The 18,561-nt window shown below is 37.9% G+C and overlaps 1 pseudogene; it reads right to left on the minus strand.

Moving 5' to 3' along the window:
* Positions 1-2,403: 2,403 nt before the first annotated feature.
* LOC148755091 (uncharacterized) lies at positions 2,404-5,297 on the minus strand (annotated as a pseudogene).
* Positions 5,298-18,561: the final 13,264 nt, after the last annotated feature.

Below are 18,561 nucleotides of genomic sequence, written 5' to 3' on the forward strand. Positions count from 1 at the left end.
AATTTGCCAGCCATAAATAAGGTTAACTATGATTATAAATGCATTTAAGATCCTGCTTTCCATTTGCAATTCTCTGACCTCAGAGACTCTTTATCTTGGTGTTGAGAGATCATTTCCACAATTGAACCCCACCCCAAACCCTCTCCTCTTACAAGTTTCTTTGCCGTCCTAGCTTGCTAGGTGGTAGCCCCACATTGTTGCCACTGGAAGGCATCATCCCATGAGGGACTTTTCCACTCAGTCAAGCTGTCAATGTGCCATCCAAATAAAGCTTGCTATGAGATTCTGCCACCCTGTGCTCACATACTCATATCTGGCCAGACTGAAATCCCATCGTCGCATTACACATGCCTGACATACATGCCTAGGCTGATGTAGACAAATCCCAGTGAAACCCAAGCTCCTCTGAGAAGGGACTGTGTATGTCAATCTAGGGAGAACCAGCTCCAGCATGGGCACTACCCCCAGCAGACGTCAGGACCTGTTCCTTTTCTCCTGGAGACAGATTAGGGCAGAGGAGGTGATTCCTGCCTAAACCACCAGAATAGATCTCATATAATTCTGGTTGCTCAGAATTACAGCTCAATTCAACCACTGCTGGGGCATAAAGCATGCATTGCCTTAGGCAGACAAAAATTAGTTGCTCATCATCCTCTTACATGACTTGATAATTTTCCACCCTGACTCTACTATAGAATCACTTAGGGAGATTAAAAAATTAATAATGGTATATTCATTTTAACCAGGGATATATTCACTTATTTGGTCTCAGCCGCATGGTTTGTGAACTAAGCTAGTTTGGCAAGAGCACAAGTCAGCCCAGTGGGTCTCCTGGAAGCATTTCCCCTTGATGTTTAGGTTCAATATCGGTGTTCAATATTGAAGGACAACATTTCCATCGCTGGGGACAAAATTCCCTTTGTGAGCACCTTCATTTTGCTTGGGGAAAGCAGATTGCATTAATTATAAAAAACAGCCTATGTGGTGGCTGATAGGGTTAGGGATTTTGTCTTACTGCAGCTTTATTTTGGGGGCCGCTGTGAGGAAAGAACAGCTATGGTCCAATCTGGGGTGACTCGTGGGTGCATAAATCAGGAATTATCTAAATAAGATGGTAATGAAATTCACTTTTCCCCCATGTAGCTCAATTCAGAGATTTTGGGACAAAATTCAAGATTTCTGTGGTCCAGGTGGGCAGAGTTACCCATCTCCCGGGCCCCTGGTTGCTTGCAGTGGCAGAGACATAGGCCAAGGGGCCCGTGGAAGAGTCTAGACCAGATGTCTTTGATACTGCCCCCATGACCTTGCCTGAGCAGGGTAATGACACTCTGAGACATCTGGCAAGTGGGGCTGAACATGCAATTGTGTCATCACCAGGGCTTGAAGAGAGATGGGTGGAATGAGGGGAGCTAAGGTATGTACACAGAGCTGTTAAGGAAAATATTGTGCGTACCTCAGGTCTGGATATCTGGCCACGTACCGAAGAGTGCAGACATGAACTTATGTGTTCAAAACTACATACAACATTTAGCTTTTTCAGCAACAGGTTTTATTGTTTCAGTATCTGCCGTTACTGATATATTTTAAAAGTTTAATTCCTTACAAAATTCTACATTCAATTTTGCTAGATCATTTTTTTCTCCACATTTCATGCCACAGCTTTTGTAAATAGGTATCTCCTCAAGTTAATTATTTGATGAAGTGTGTGATAAAGGATTCTTTTACAAGTTTACACACATGCACGCACGCACACTCACACTCGTTTTCTGATATAATATCTAGCTGATCTTTTCTCCACATTGATTTTAGGATTACTAGCTCCTCCATGTGAGAATCTTCAGGTTGACTAAGAAATAAGGGATCAACGCAGGACTTCCCTTTCTGACACAGAGTGTTTTGTGCAGTCTGAATCCACACCAATATGGCAAGTATTGCTCTGCAAATAAAGGATTTCTCATGATTTTGAATAACTTGGCTGCGATGAATAATTTGTAAAAAGTATTTGGCATTCATCAAGAGACTTCATCTTTTGATTTCCTGTTCTAGTGTTTATTCTTTCAACAAGTTTTCTTCTGCACACCAAGCCTGGTACTTGGCTGAATGTTTGTTCAAAGTGATTAAAGACCTAGGGGTTCTCCCATATGAAGTATGTTCATTTTACCAATAATTATAAGTGAAGAATTATGGGTTACCCTCTGCACACATCATACAGTGTCTTTAAAGTTTAGAGCTGTTGCTGAAAACATCTGTGTGAAATCTCCCATGTGACCGAAGATTAGGCCAACGACTAAAGGCTTTGATGTATAGATACCATACACATGGATCCACTCATAGAAAATGCTTTTCTGGACTGAGGAATATGATGGAAAGATCATCCATACTGCTTACGTGTATAATGCCACATCATCTCAGAAGAGAATATTTACTGAAGGCATTCATGATTTTCTCTTTAGTGTTGGGTTTCCTCATGTCGTTTAAGGGAAGAACGATGACTGAAGGCTTTCCCACATAGCTGACATGTGTATGGCTGCTCTCCAGTGTGGGTTCTCTCATGTCGTCTAAGATTAGCATATTGACTGAAGGCATTTCCACACTGGTGACATTCGTATGGTTTCCTTCTAGTGTGTATTCTGTTATGCCGTGTAAGTTCAGAACTTTGACTGAAAGCCTTCCCACATACAAGACATACATGTGGTTTCTCTCCCGTGTGGATTCTCTTGTGCTGGCTAAGGCCAGAGCTTTGACTAAAAGCTTTCCCACATTGATGACATTCATAACGTTTCTCTCCAGCATGGATTTTCTCATGTTGTTTAAGGTAAAGACATTGACTGAAGACTTTACCACACAGATGACATTCATATGGTTTCTCTCCAGTGTGGATTTGATTGTGATTTCTAAGGTCAGAGCTTTGCAGAAAGCCATTGCCACATAGATGACATTTAAATGGTTTCTCTCCGGTGTGAGTCGTCTTGTGCTGTCTAAGGCTAACGCAATTACCGAAGGCTCTCCAACATAGATGACAGTCACATAATTTACGCCCAGTGTGCATTTCATTATGTCCACTAAGGGATGAATCTGTACTAAGTGGTTTTCCACAATGTTGACTCATAGTAGGCTTCTTTCCCATGTGAATTAACAGATGTTGAGTCAGTGCAGATGTATGAGTAAATTCATCTCCCAAATCAATATGTTCAATGGGATCCTCTGGAGGGCGACATTTCTGCTTTGTGGAAGGAGATCAAAAGTGGTTAACGGTTTGCTCACATACATCCATACATTCATATCTCGACATATAAATCCTAGAATATCAGTCAGTAATAGTCTCCTATGAAAACATTTCCAATGTTAGTTATATACACATGTGATGCTACTCCCCTGCAGGCACAAGTATTTTCTCTTTCATAGTAGCCCAACTACAGAGTATCAGACTAATTTTGAAGACTTTAGTATGTTTCAACGACCAAGTAATGAGTAAATTTTACGATATTATCTTTTTTAAAAAAGATCTCAGGTGATTGTTTTGGCTCCTGTGAATGTCTTTACTAATTTCAAAGTATCCAAAATTTTTGTTTGGAAAGGACTTAATCCCAACTTAATTACATAATTACACTCAGGAGATTGTGCTCCATTACTGTCTTATCTCATTGCCAGGTATTTAATTTGGATGACTAGTGTTCACACCCATGAAACTTACTATTGGCTTGGTGAGGGGTATGCCCTTCTTGGCCATCTGTTGCATTAATATTATTTCTTGTTTTTTAAGGTGACTTCTCACGCCTAAAGTGATTGAAAAAGTATAAATTGTTAGAATGGCATTAGAAGAATGAAAACGTAGAATAGCACAAAGAGCCCTACGAGTATGTTTTAAAATCTGGCACTTAGATAGGGAAAGCTTATCAAATGAAATATTTTAGGTAGTAGAAAAACTTTACAGGGTATTGCCAAATAGGAAAAATATCGGGGCTGAAATATTGAAAATGTAAATTGGTGAAGAGATATTGGGTCAGCATATGGTGGAAAAACCTTTAAATGGGATGATCAGGAGACAGAACACTATGTGAGAGTTTAACTGCAGTAAGTACACAAATATCCTTTTCCTAAAAGGGAAAGAAAATGGCAGGAGGACACATGACTTGTGATTGACATATGCAAAGAATGATAACAGCATGAAGGATTTTGCCATAGTGTCCTCACATTTTAGAATATATCATGCCCTTCACAATATCTTCACTTGGGATTTCTAAGGATGTACTCAGTCACTGACCAAGCACCTCCTCATATTGAAGCACTGACCCCTGCCTCTTACCTGGACTCTGGTCTTGCAGAAATACAGTTGCTTCACTCCACAGCTCTTTTCCTTGCTCCAACTGGAAAATCACATCTGACTTGCAGATCTGATACCCTGGTTGTGGAAGAAAGGAATGTGTAATTTGAGTTCTGTTCAATTAACCTTTGCTATTACCAAATCCAGGGTAGATTACTGAGGAGGAATAAAGAGATGATTGAAGGTCGGCCCAGTCATCAATACCTTCAACAGAGAACATTGAAGGTCCTTCATCAGACCAGGAGGAAATTTAGACCTGTGGCAAAAACAGTGAGGACTGCTAGATGCAGATGCCCAGGAGTGAGTTAAAAGATGCAATGCAGAATACTCAGATTTTGTTTTTTGTTGGGAAAGATTGATGTCTCCACTGTGGGTTGAATATTGTTTTCAAACAAAATCCACACAACACAAGCTCCAAAAGCATAATAAAAATTATCTTATTTTTACTACTCTTGTCTTAAGCCTCCAAGTAATGACTGAAACAGAAAAAGTATTTTAAAATATTTCATCAATTATTTATGGATTAATATCCCATTAATTTCACCATTCTGTTCTGCATGTTGGAGACTGAATAACAAGAAAGATATTAAATATTCATCAAGATTACATTCTAGTATGATGATGAAAATAAAATGTAAAGAAATATCTTTTAAATAACTATGAAGATTATGAAAAAAATCAGGGTGGCGACTTCAGTGGGATAGTGTAATCTGTTCTATATACCTGCTCAATGAGTGAACGAATGAATACATACATACATACATACATACATACATACATACTTACATACGTACATACACACATACATAGACACATACATGTTTTAAAACTCACCTACGGAGACCAAATGATCGATAGTTTCCAGCATCACATCTCTGAACAGTTTTCTCTGGAATGTGTCCAGCAGGGCCCACTCTTCCTGGGTGAAGTCTATTGCTATATCCTTGAAGGTCACCGATTCCTAAAACGTCATGGATATTCCAGGTTAAACAGATCAATGTCTGCCCATGTTTAGCATAGGAGAGTTGAGATGACAGCACTGAGGAAATGATGGGGTGCTGGGTATATAGAAAGATCAATCTGTGTTTGGGGTTCCACTCAGTTCACTGTCAGTACTGACCTGATATCAGCCTTTCAGATATATTCAGAGAAACATACACACTCTGATTTCATAATTTATTATAAAGAAATATCACATGAAGTGTGGTATAACACAACTAGAAGTTTTTCAGTAGCCTTAAAGTTAGTATTTCCAGACAAGTGATTATAAATATTCACTTGAAAATTCGTAACAAAAGAAACACTATAGATTCGTCAGAAGACACACAATAATCACGATGTGATACTTTTAAAACATGGCCATTGGCTTAGATTATTTCCCTAGGTGCAACTCTGATTCCTCATCTATGAACTGGTTTAACATTTTGTTGTGAGTGTTGGAAAATCCAATGTACTAATGTATGAAGGGTTTCCCATCTAGCAAAGCTGCATTAAATATAAGACATTACTCTATAAATCATTAAAATGTCAGAGAACCTTAAATGAATCTCCAGCATTCCTCAGAACTCAACAAGATCTACACAAAACTTGATACCAGTAGGCGTTGTCTGTCTTAATGCTACAGGACTCAGGTGTTTGTAACAAACTCCCAGGTCAGAAGGTTAATTTTTTCTCAAGATTGCTTTGGCTATTTGGTTTTTGTTTGTTTGTTTGTTTGTTTGTTTTTGGTTCCATACAAATCTGCTGATCTTTTTTGTTCTATTTCTTTAAAAAATGCCTTTGGTATTAAGATGGGGATTGCATTAAATCTGTATATTGCTTTGGGTAATATGCCATTTTAACTATGTTGATTCTTCCAATCCATGAGCATGGAATATCTTTTCATTTCTTTGGGTCTTCTTCAATTTCTTTTTAAAATGTCTTACAGTTTTCAGCATATAGGTCTTTCACATCCTTGGTGAAGTTTATTCCTAGGTATTTTATTATTTTTGTTGCAATTGCAAAAGGAATTTTTTTTTTAATTTCTTTTTCTGAGATTTCATTGTTAGTGTATAGGAATGGGTAGTGAACACACAATGTGAGATATAGATAATCTATTACGAATTGTACACCTGAAATCTATGTAAGTTTACTAACAATTGTCACCAATAAACTTTAATAAAAATAAAAAAAGAAGGTTCAGCAGCACAGGCCAGGGCCCTCTGACAGGGCTGTACTGAAGGACAGTGCTAGCCTGACCTTGCCTGTCAGGAGGATGACGCCTCCCATTCCCAATTGTCTCTGGGACCTCAAACCAGTTATCTCTGTTTCTCTTGTAGCTTTTCCTTGTCTCCACGCTAAAGGATAAAAGAAGCCTCATTATTGGTTTTGGTTTATCTAGTTTTTCAAATATTTACACAGGACCCTACTTTTACCCTACTGTATTCCTTCACCTTTATGTGCAGCACAGCTAAGAAAATACTACTCCCTACACTTTCCTTTCCTAAGAGGTAATAAGTGTGATTGGGGGCAAGATAGATAATGATAATTTTGGTTATATATTTTAGAAATTTTCAAAAGTGCAAATATATTCTAACAATTGTAAGAGATTTATAATTGGGGACAATGACATTTCATTCCTCCTTCTTACTAAACCTCTCTCCTGTTCCTTTCCACACTGAACCCTCATGCAGGTCTTGTAATAGTAGGTTCTTGGTGCTCACGTGCTAAATCTGCTGCCTCCCTGATGGGCAGTGATGCCCTGCTCCTCGCTCAGCTGTATCATAAGCAATCACCATCATCCTAAACCCATTAAACCCACAAATAGTTAGTGTGTCATTTATGGGTCAATGAGACCATGGCTGGATGAGAGAGAAAACTCTTGTCTTTTCTGTAAATCAGTAAGGTTAATGGAGGCTATCATAAATCTGTGCAGCTTTAGGAAGGAGATTAGTTATTGATGAGTTCCTGACCCATAACTGTCCCAGAGTTCTGCACAAACTTAATTGGAGCTCAGATGCCTGAACACCACCTGATTGCACTTAAAACATCCATGCCGATAGGAAAAAATTTGCCCATTTAAAAGCTCTAGGGGTGTCATTTCAGTAGAAAGACATATTCCCCACTCACCGGTGGCTGCATTGTTAATAACTCAGTTGCCAGCTGTCTTTCTCTGGTTTTCAGTCACAGGCAGTCCAAGCACTAACCAGGCAAAGCTGGGGACAGAGAAAGAAGCCATGAGACTCCAGTCTTGTGCACAATTTTCAGTCCCACCTGTCATGAAGCCCCAAAGTTCCCCTGGCTCTGTCCTCCCCCCACACCAAACTGAAACAAGTGGTATACCCTAAAAATAATATGCAGAAGTCTCTCCCCTCCCAGGGTCAAATGCCAGAAGCACGTAGCTGTGATTGCTAATAAAGAAGGTCAAAATACAGATATCTCACAAATAAGAACATGATAAGTATTGTGTTTCCTATGTGAACGAGCCTGTAACATCTACAATTATTTAATTGCCTTCCTGATTTCCAAGCATAGCAATCTCTGACTCATGCCACATGTAGATTTTGGTTTCCACCTACACATAAATACTGTGGAATTTCTCAGGTTTCATTACTCTTGCCTTGTGCACTAGCTGTGGTTCTCCATCATCCATGGAGCCCTGTGGACTCTTTCACCCTTCCTGCTCTCAAGTCCTCGTCGACTTGGATAGCAAGCAACTAAAGAATCTATTTTATGATGGGAGTTAATCAATTAAATGACTTACTCCATCTAGAGGGGTTAATGTCAGTGTGGTCCTTAAAATCTCCTGCATCAGAAAGTAGCAGGAGTACATATGTGAGTCACAATGTTACTGTCATGTACTACCTCAATCCTCTAGGTCAAGGATGCCCAGAGAACACACTCATAGAATGACTGAGGGTTAGGAGGAAATCTGGTGGTTCCGTATGATACCTTAGTCAAGTGGTAGCTGAAATTTTCCAAATCCTGTTTTATATTTATCCTTATTAGCCACAACATTCCCTTTCACAGTATATACATACATGTATTTATGTCCATGCAGATACGGGTATGTACATATGTGTCTGTGAGACACAAAGCATTTGCAAACTATAATTTCTTCCCTAATATATCAATAATAATTAAATGTATTGCATGGACAAATAATGAAAATGTATCATACAGAGATAATTAGTTCCCCGATTTGTACCTGAGGTCTGGGGTGGGGGAATTAAATTCGTATTAAATATGACTGTATGTACAGATTTATATATATCTGCTTATTTAATTTCTACAGTAACCAGGCTAACTGTAGTTTATTTACCAATTTAACAGATGACATAAACAGAGATTACACAGCTAGAAAATGGAACAGATGTCATTTAATTTTGCTCAGTCTGTGTCTTATGCTCAAATTCTTTAGGGTAACACAGCACAGCTAGCGTTTATTTGGAATAGTTCCTCTAACATAAATAATCAGAAGAAGCACCCTGTTACTAAAACGTCTTTTCTTCTTACATTTTCACAAAATTACTCCTACTCAGGTTTTCTACCACATGGGAACCTCCAGTGTATCGACCCCACTTCCCAAACGTCATAATCTTTCTTCATTTTATTGTTCAGTTCAATCTACACTCCCTCCTTTCAACACACATTTACCAAGACCAGCATGTTTTCTTATCCCTTGGACTATTTGTCACATACGTTCGTTAAGACCCCAATAGCAGCTGAAAGTACATGACTGAGATGTTGATCTCAGTCTCAACACGTAATCAGTACTCCAAGTGTCTTTCAGTGATATGTGAATATCATACTATGTTCTGCTAAAAAAAAAAAGAAATTGGCGGCCGGCCCGGTGGCTCAGGCAGTTAGAGCTCCATGCTCCTAACTCCAAAGGCTGCCAGTTCGATTCCCACATGGGCCAGGGGGCTCTCAACCACAAGGTTTCCGGTTCAACTCCCACCAAGGGATGGTGGGCTGTAACCCTGCAACTAGATTGAAGGACAACTACTTGGTGCCCTGGAGAAACACACTATTCCCCAATATTCCCCAATAAAAAAAAAAAGTTTAAAAAAATTATTCCAATATTAGTTACTCTGACTTAAATGACAAAAAATTATTTTCTCATTATTCTCTAGGCTTGGAAGCCTGGGCTCAGATATAAACAGGGTTGGGTTTTTTTCTGAGACCCCGCTCCTTGGCTTGTACTTGGCCATCTTACTCCTGTGTCTTCACATGGCCTTCCCTGTATATGTTTGTGTCCTGATTTCCTCTTATAAGGACACCAGTCATATTGGATTATGGCCCTCCCTAATTACCTCTTTTTTAATTAATTATCTTTCTAGTGACCTTATCTCAGAATAAAGTTCCATGCTGATGTACTAGGGTAAGGATTACAACATATGAATTTGGAGGGCCCACAATTCAGCCCATAACACAGATGAATTATATAATATAACAAAGTAACTCAGTTTACCACTACAATATCTGCAAATATTCCTGCATTCATACCTAGTGGTTACCCCTTTTCTCCTAGTCAATTCAATAGTCAAGCTATTCCTGGCTAAGTCCAATGTCTACAGTTGAATTCCTTTCTCTCCATTTTTGTTGGGAACTATGTTGATTTGAATTAAATCTCTTTTAAGAGAAACTACTCTATATATTCACAATCAATCCCTTCATTATGTCTTTTCTATCTTGAAACAGAAATCTCTTCTGAAGATATTTTCCCTGAAGTTTCTGTTCTCCTTCACAATCAAACTAAAAGGTCAGTTATCAGTTTCAATCAGATATAAAACAGAAACCCCACATTAATGCAGGATCTGCTAATTTCATGAATGTATCCAGTACCCAGGAAAATTCACAATGCCCAAGGACATGCAATTGATACAGTTTAGTGATTGAATTATCCAGAGCATATGGGAGTATCGAAAATGGGAAGGAAGAACTAGGAAAGTTCATCAGGAATTGGCCACGGGATTATGTTTTGTTTTGACTTTACGGTAAATTCAGATTAAAATGAAACGTTATTATTTACCCTTAGTTTTCTTCTGTACAAAGATAGGAATATGTAAATCTCTGGATATTTGATATCCAGAGAACACTTTAAACGCATGCAACAGGAGGGGCCTATGAGTAGAAAGCAAGATTAGACCCAGGCATCCCTGTGCTCTGTTTCCCTATACGTAGAAGGCGTGGAAGGAGGTCACTGAGTGGGTGACATCTGGTTGAAAAGATCAGGCCCTCAGGAGCTGGTCTTCCTTAGATTATGGAAAATCCCAAACATGTCCCCCATACTCTTCATAATCCATGTATAGCTATATAGCCATTATTTTGAAAAAGGGACATTTTCTGCTACTATGGACACGTGTTTACCTCCAAAGTAAGACCATGAATCTATGTTGTTTATGGAGAATTAACCTCTGTGATAATGACTTGACATAAAAATCATTGCAATAAACTACTAATAAGGATAAAATATAAAATAAGTAGGAGTGAAAAGTAATCGAAGATTGGTATTCAAAGGACTCTTTGCCATTGATCAGAATTATCCAATAATTTTAGGAATGAATTGATTACAAATTACTGAAAATATTAATTAAACAGCCTTTAAAGCTGAGTAATAAGAATGAAAGTGGGATGTTAAGGGAAAAAAATGAAAGTAAGAGATTTTAAGATAAGAGAAATAAGAAGAATAACTTGGCAAAGCTCCAAACTTTCTAGAGTAAAATGAAATTATTTAAGAGAAGAAACCATACTAGGAAACAAAGAAGGAAACAGGCACTGCTCAAATGTTACATCTATGAATGACAAGCTTCAAGAGACGGGAAAAAAAATTTTAAAGGGTAAAAATTATGAAAGATTAGAGAGAAAAATGAATGCTATGAATGACAAGTCCATAACCTACAAAACCCATGTTGCTTCTATAACAAAGGCAATGATATGAAATAATTATATTATTTAATTCAATAAAGAAATAACACAAAATATGAAACAGAATTTTAGATTTAGTGAGGATCTATTAAATGTTTGTAAGAATATATATAAAACAATAAAAATTAACAAAGCTCCCCACCCAACCTCGTAGAGTCTGTAATTCAGAGGTGAAAAATAATTTGAAGATCATCATACAAATGAAAGCATAATATGGGATGAGATTCACCCAACAAAATGGGGTATTGAAGAATGCTTACAAAGCCTTCAGGGAAAACAGCTGTGACCCTTTACCTTATAATCCAGTAAACCCTTTCTCAAATTTTATCACAACAAGAGAGACTTAGAGAAGACATATATATATATATATATATATATATATATATATATATATATATATAAATAAACAATAATTTGAAGACTCACATAGAAACTGTGCCAGGAACGTAAAAGGACACATATTATGAGAAGGAAGTCAAACCAAACCTATTTTATGATAGACTCCTGTGTGGAATCACTGGAAACTACCTCAGGAAATGGAATTAAATTTATTTTAAAATCATAGCTACACGAACAATCTTTTGAAGAACTAACCAAACTAGTTTAATGGTTCTAGACTATTCATTAATTCAGGCAAAAAATATTCTGACTGGCTTCTCCCTAAAGTGGGAAGAGGGACTTACGTCTTTGGCAACTTTAGGGTGAGTGATTGTACATAGGTCCTTCCCCCTGCAGATCTCTTAAAGAGCCAAGTGCAAGGAAGTACTTGCTTCCTCAATATCATCTTCATGTTTCCGGGGCTTGGCTAACCTTTAAGAGGCAGACTTTTAATTTTCCTGCCGTCCCAGAGCCATTTGGACATAGCTGCTTCGTTCTGACACGCAGTTTTAAGGACCTTCATCCATCCACATCAAAACTATGTTTTCTAACAGATCTGTCCATAAAAATAACTGATATCCATTCACCTGACCTTTCCTTTCCTTTCAATTCAGAACTACAGTCTGCAAAAGTGATATTATTAAGTAAGGTCTCTCAAATTTCCACACTAATGATGGCTAGGCACTCTTCCAGGTGTTAAGGATAGAGCAGTTGACAAAACTGAGATAGCTTTGCCTTCTTGCCTCTTACTGTTTATCAAGGCACAGATAGGAAAGGAAAGACAAATCATGGAGTACAAGAAAAGAGCCTTATATATGAAATATGAAATCCAAACCAATTGACATGAAATTAATACTGAAAATGGAAAAATATGTTGTCTCAAACAGGATTACAAATCAAAGCTCAACTTTTTGTGACTTTCAACATCCAATATATCCAAAGCAATTCAGGAACAGTGAAATTAGAATTAAGTTTACAGTTAGTCTAGAATTTTATGTATGAAAGCACCATAACCTGAAACAGAAAATCTATTTGTAAAGTGCATAATGAACCCTGCATATGAATGGTCTGTGCACCAAGGATGCAGGAAAATCTTATTAAAAAAAATAGGCAACAGTCTTATAAACAATGAACTGAAACCAGAAAATAATGACAACCGTAGAAGACACAATCTGTCAACTAAAAATTAATGGGTAAAAATGGTCTTTTAATAATGTTGGCACACATTTTTAAGTACATTATGAAAAATAGCATTTTAATATACAGTTATCTTACATTTAAGTACAAATGAAACAAAGCTAAAACAATATTCACAGGAAATTATTTGCCTTAAATATATATCAATTTGTAAATAATTAAAATAAATATAAGCACCTATCTCAAGATATTTAAGAAATAAAATGAAGAAAATCACTTAGTGAAACACATAAAGGGAAATTAATTCAGAGAAGCAGAAAATGAAGTATTTACAATCACAAAAACATAATAAAAAGCATAACCTCCATATCAAAATGCCAATAACTTTCCAAGATGAAGAAAACGATCTCTGTCTGCATTGTAAGAAATAGTCACTGCCAGATACATGCGATTACAGAACACTGGGGATTTGAATAGTGCTACTGAGGATATGAGGTTTAGCTATTTAATTTCATTACCCGAAGTTTTATAGTCACATGTGTCCGGCAGTTACTGTATGGAACGGTACAGATCTAGGATCTTAGGTTAAGCAGTTAAAATTACAAATAGTTTCAAGACAAAAATGGAAAAGAAACAGAAATCCTCAAATATTAAAAATGACAGTTGTGAAATAAACGTTGACACAATAAAATATAAAGATTACCAGAACTGCTTTGCTATGACAAATGTCTAAAAGAGATAGAATTTATATAACTTGAAGCGAATGAGGGCAGCTCACATCTCACTGTGTAGAGAACTCACCAGAACCCCAAACTAGAGGAGATGGTGAAGCCAAATGGATTCTAAGGCTGGTTTCACAGGAAGAAGCCAATGCTTCTTCCAATGTCCTGAACCCTTCAATTTCTTCTTCTAGGGGCAAATGCATCCATCCTGGGTTTGACTTCCTTTACCCTGGAAGACAGTTTGTAAATCTAATCAGGGCTACATTCCAAGGACACACCCTGATTGTATAGACACTAATTAAACTAAACAGAGCTTCAGTCTGTGGGACACACCCTGTTCAATTTGATTGGATTTGCAGATTAATGGAAAGTCATGCCAATTTGCAACACAAAGAGGCTAGGACATTGTGAAGGGATATTAAGAAGATCCATTCAATCCTTTATTCACTTACAGGTATTTCACTTACATGCATTCTATGTACAGGAAACATTCAATGTCTTGGATATAAAACAGGGCGGCAGACACAATGGGATTCTATGGACATGGAGCTAGAATTCCCTGTAGGAAATGTGGACTTAAAAATAAAATGAAAGATGAAGAAATCTGAAAATACAAATAATGTTGGGACAAATAAGACATATTAGTGGGATGGAGAATTTGAGTGTAAAGAGAACTGGCCACATAATAATACTTTCAAAAACATGTTAAGAATTTATTAACTATCCGTAAAAAATGAGAAGATGATTTTATATTTTATTTCTTGGTTAGTGGGGAAATCTCAATGTTACATAGTAAAATATAGTACATAATTTTACTTCCATGTCATTCACAGTTAATTTATACATTTGAAAGAAATTCTTATGGTTGTGGGGATAGGTAGTTCTGGCTTAAAATTCCTGGATCCCAAGAGGAAATCGTTAAACCAGGGGACATACTAGTAAGTATTGCATTGTATGAGAGGACACACTTCTCCAAAAATGCCTGGCAGTTCTGTTAGGTTAGGCATGTCAATTCCTTCTCCCACACTCATTAAAGAGCGTTTCAAACCTTTGACATTAGCATCCATTCTTCAGAGAGTCCTCTTTTCTCTCACATTCGTCAGATGGTTTATAAATGAAATACATCACAAATGAAATACATAATTTTGGATGTAGATACTTTCAACCATGAGATTTCACATATTTCTGCACTCTTATTCATTGTTTATGCCATCTCCCTCATTATAGAAAAGGAATTACTTTTAATCTCAGCCAAGTTATTTATTTCTACATTTGAGTTTGGTTCCTATTCTCTCCTACATATCATGAATTTTATGTTATATTTTAACATGTATACACTTTATCTTAAAGTTCTTCCTCTCAATCTGATCCATCGTCTTAACATGTATTCGTCTTAGGGCATAACCCAACCTGAAACTGGAATTTAAAAATTTTAATCCCTTTGTACTTCCTTTATTTCCAGTTTCCAGTTGCTGCCCTCTCACTTCCTTTGTTTAACATTCAAGTTGAGGGTACAGTCTATTCATCAACATTTCTCTGTATCCCACACCAATCTGATGTTTTGTCCCCATTAATTCATGACATTATTCTGGCTGACGATGATAATGTTCTAAGCAACACCAAAAAATCTCATGAGATTTATATTACCTTGAACCTCAGCTGAATTAGAGTCCTTCTGCTTTGAGCCCTATTTTCCCTGGAATCTATTTATGGTTGTCACAGTTTTGATTCCCAAACAGCAGACAAGATTTGGTGGAAATTTATTAGTGAGTTATGTGCAATCATGAAATTTTCTAAGTCTTCTAGGGATCCCAGGAACCACTCTGTAGGTCATGCCCTTTCTGCTGTTAAGAGAACATTAAGGGTGACACCCTCCTATGGCTGAGGACCACCTGATCCTCTGCAAATATTTTAAGTGACATTAGAGATGTGAACTCCAGGGGTCTGAGTGGAAAAGATGCAGGAGGGATGTGGGCAGTGGGGACTGAGATAGTGATGGTGACTTGACTGTCCATCCTAGGCTGGGCCTGACTCTGCCAGGTGTAGACATGGAATCCTGCTTTGTATGTACGAGGCCAAACTCTTGAAATCCGGTGTGTGTCCCTGTTGCCGGCAGGCCCCTGACCAGGCTCCCACTCCCTCTGCTCCACAGGCCTGTACTCTGTGGGTTCGCACACAATTTTCCAAGTTGTTCCAGATCCTCCCCAGGCTGTTTGTTTTTTTCTTTTCTTTTCTTGTTCATTTTTGCCTTATGTAACATATTTCATGTGCAAACCTAGGGCTCTAGCCCCAATCTACTCCATAAGGCCTGATAGAGTGACCTCATCATTCACTTAGGGTATTCTGTACTCTAACTTTATTATTTATTATTATTTTCAATATTAATATTAGTAGAATTGATATCATCATTATCAGTGACCACTGTTTTAATTCATAATTTTTCTAGTGCATTTCTTATCATGAATTATTTTTGTTGATTTCATACAGTATTAAATAGTTTCCCTTTTATGAAGTGGGTCAGATTTCCTGGAGGTGATGATGGAAGAGTCCCCAACAGACATATTGTCACACACTCATTCTCATGTCTCCACAATACGAGTCGGAGTCTGTTCTTCAGAGGATCCTCCCGAAATATTGCAAGTCCCTCCCTAGAGCTATTGACAGGTCTGTGATGATAGGGGAGCCCTGAAGAGGGTTTCTTTTGCCAGCCAGATCCTCTAGTAAATTATCTATCTGTTTCGGATGATTTCTTTGACAAAATGGCATCATTCAGTGGAAGTAGTGGACTTGCCTCATCTTCTTTCCTCTTCTCCCCCTTCTCCATTTCATCTGGGCTAACAATTTGTTGTCATGCATGTAGGTGGAGAGTTCCAGTCATCACTGTTTAACAACCCTCTATCCCTTTCAAAACTTCAATACATATGATGTTTCTTAGTTAAAACCACAGGCTAGAGATAAACTGATAAGCAAAAGGTGGTGTAAACATGCAATGGAATGTTATTCAGCCTTAAAAAGGAAGAAAACTTTGACACATGCTACAACCTGGAAGAACCCGGAGGACCTAAAGCTAAGTGTAATAAGCCAGTCACAAAAAGACAAATAATGTATGGTTCCACTTATGTGAGGTACCTAGAGTAGCCATCTTTATTGAGACAGTGTCCCCACACGTGGCATGGCTGAGTGTGGATTACGGATTGCAGAGAGGCAGACTGCAGTTTGCAAGTGAGGTTGGTTGACAGAGACAAGTGGATGGTAGGTTGCGGATCGTGTGGCTTCTGCCTCCTATGCCGCCAGTGAGACAATAATGGTATGACTCCCCGACCTATTTCTCCATGGGTGTTCCTTTTCGGCCTCACCATATCCTGCATTCCTATCTGGGGAGTGGGACCAGAGACCCCGCATGACATCCCGCATGACATCCCAGAACTGGGGAATCACAGCTCCTGCCTTCCTGTGTGGCCCCCTGTGGGGACAGTGTCCCAGAAACCAGTTTCCAGGCTCTCAGCCTCATGTGGAAAGGTGCTGGCTCTGTTATTAGATGGCCATCAGCTGTAATCAGATGGCCATCAGCTGTGGCTGGGTCACCATCAGCTGTTACTGGTTAGACATTAGCCACAAATATAACTGTTGTGGCTATGCTAGGGGGTTGGTTGGTTGGTTGGTTGGTTGGTTGGTTAACAGAGAAGCGGAAGGCAGATTGTGGATTGTGTGACTCCTGCTTCCTGTGTCTCCAACCCAGCCGCAGCGAGAATATAGTGGTATGACCCACCCCCATCCGTGGTTCCGTGGGTGTTCCTTTTTGGCCTCACCACATCCTGCGTTCCTGTGCGGGGAGCGGGAGCTGAGTCCCTGCATTACACCTCCCCTAATGGAATGGAAACACCAGGCTGGCAGAAAGTGACCAATTCTGTAACCTGCCAACAACCCCAGGCTCAGAAGCAGAATTGCCTAAGTCCTGATCTGAAAGAGATAGGAAAGAATGAAAGAAAGAAAGGACAGCATGGAAGTAGTGCTGAAAAAGTACTGTAGCCTTGATGTTAAGTACAGGCGGAGCTTCAGAGGGTGGAGAGCAACGTGATCTCTCTGTGTGTGACCTTCTTTTAAGGAAACCCATCACCCTGAATGACACACATATGCTCCTAACTGAACTACTATTAGGAGCTGTCCTTTAATGACAGATGGTTTTCCAGATGTATTTTCATGTCCTATCACTATTTCCTCATCACTATTTCATGTGTTATTTTGGAACAAATAACATATATAAATAGAAATCTATTTATTTTCAAATAAAATGCAGAAAAGAAGAGTTTTCTACATTAAATTTGATAGTTCCCTGATATCACTCAGCCAGTTTGACAGAAAGCAGGAGTGCAATGTGAATTAGAGCTGCCCATAAATCCATGTTTCTAATGTATGCTGCTAAATAAGATATTAATATTGTCTAGCAGAGTTTTTATGACTCATCATAAACTTTAAAAGTTATTTTTCATAAATGTTGATTTTTCATAATATCTCAGGTAAGATATTAAGCATTTCACAAATATCATCTCTTGAAGAGGAACCCTATAAAGTTGGTATTTTATTTAAAGATATCACAAAGTCATTAGTGAGGTTAAATATTTACCAAATGTACACCAAAAAACATTAAAAGAAGAACAATGGATATTAAACATTCGTAGCAAAAATTAAACTAAAAATAGAATATTCACAAATTTGTATGTAGCTAAAAATTTTACAGTGTAAGATACAGTGTAAATAGAACCACAGAAATTGAGAAATTGCTAAATCCATACATTTGAATGGGAGATTTAGTTAACAAAGCGCTTTGCAATAATTATGTCTATAATATAATATGCACTAAATATAAAAATATATGCAACCAAGTAAACACAAATTGAACCTTTATCCTAAATGTAAAGACAATTTATTCTGCTTCAGCACACCCATGGATCTATCAACTCTGACTGGATAGTTGGCCAGAGAGAAACTTTCAGCTAATTGCAAAGATTAAATCCCATAGGCCAGAGATGTTCACAACAGTAAAATCAAAATGAAACTAAACGATAACCAGGTAGTGCAAACAATATTAAA

Source organism: Rhinolophus sinicus, chromosome 16 (genome assembly GCF_057876585.1).
Source record: "Rhinolophus sinicus isolate RSI-liver-muscle chromosome 16, RSI-T2T, whole genome shotgun sequence".
NCBI lineage: Eukaryota > Metazoa > Chordata > Mammalia > Chiroptera > Rhinolophidae > Rhinolophus > Rhinolophus sinicus.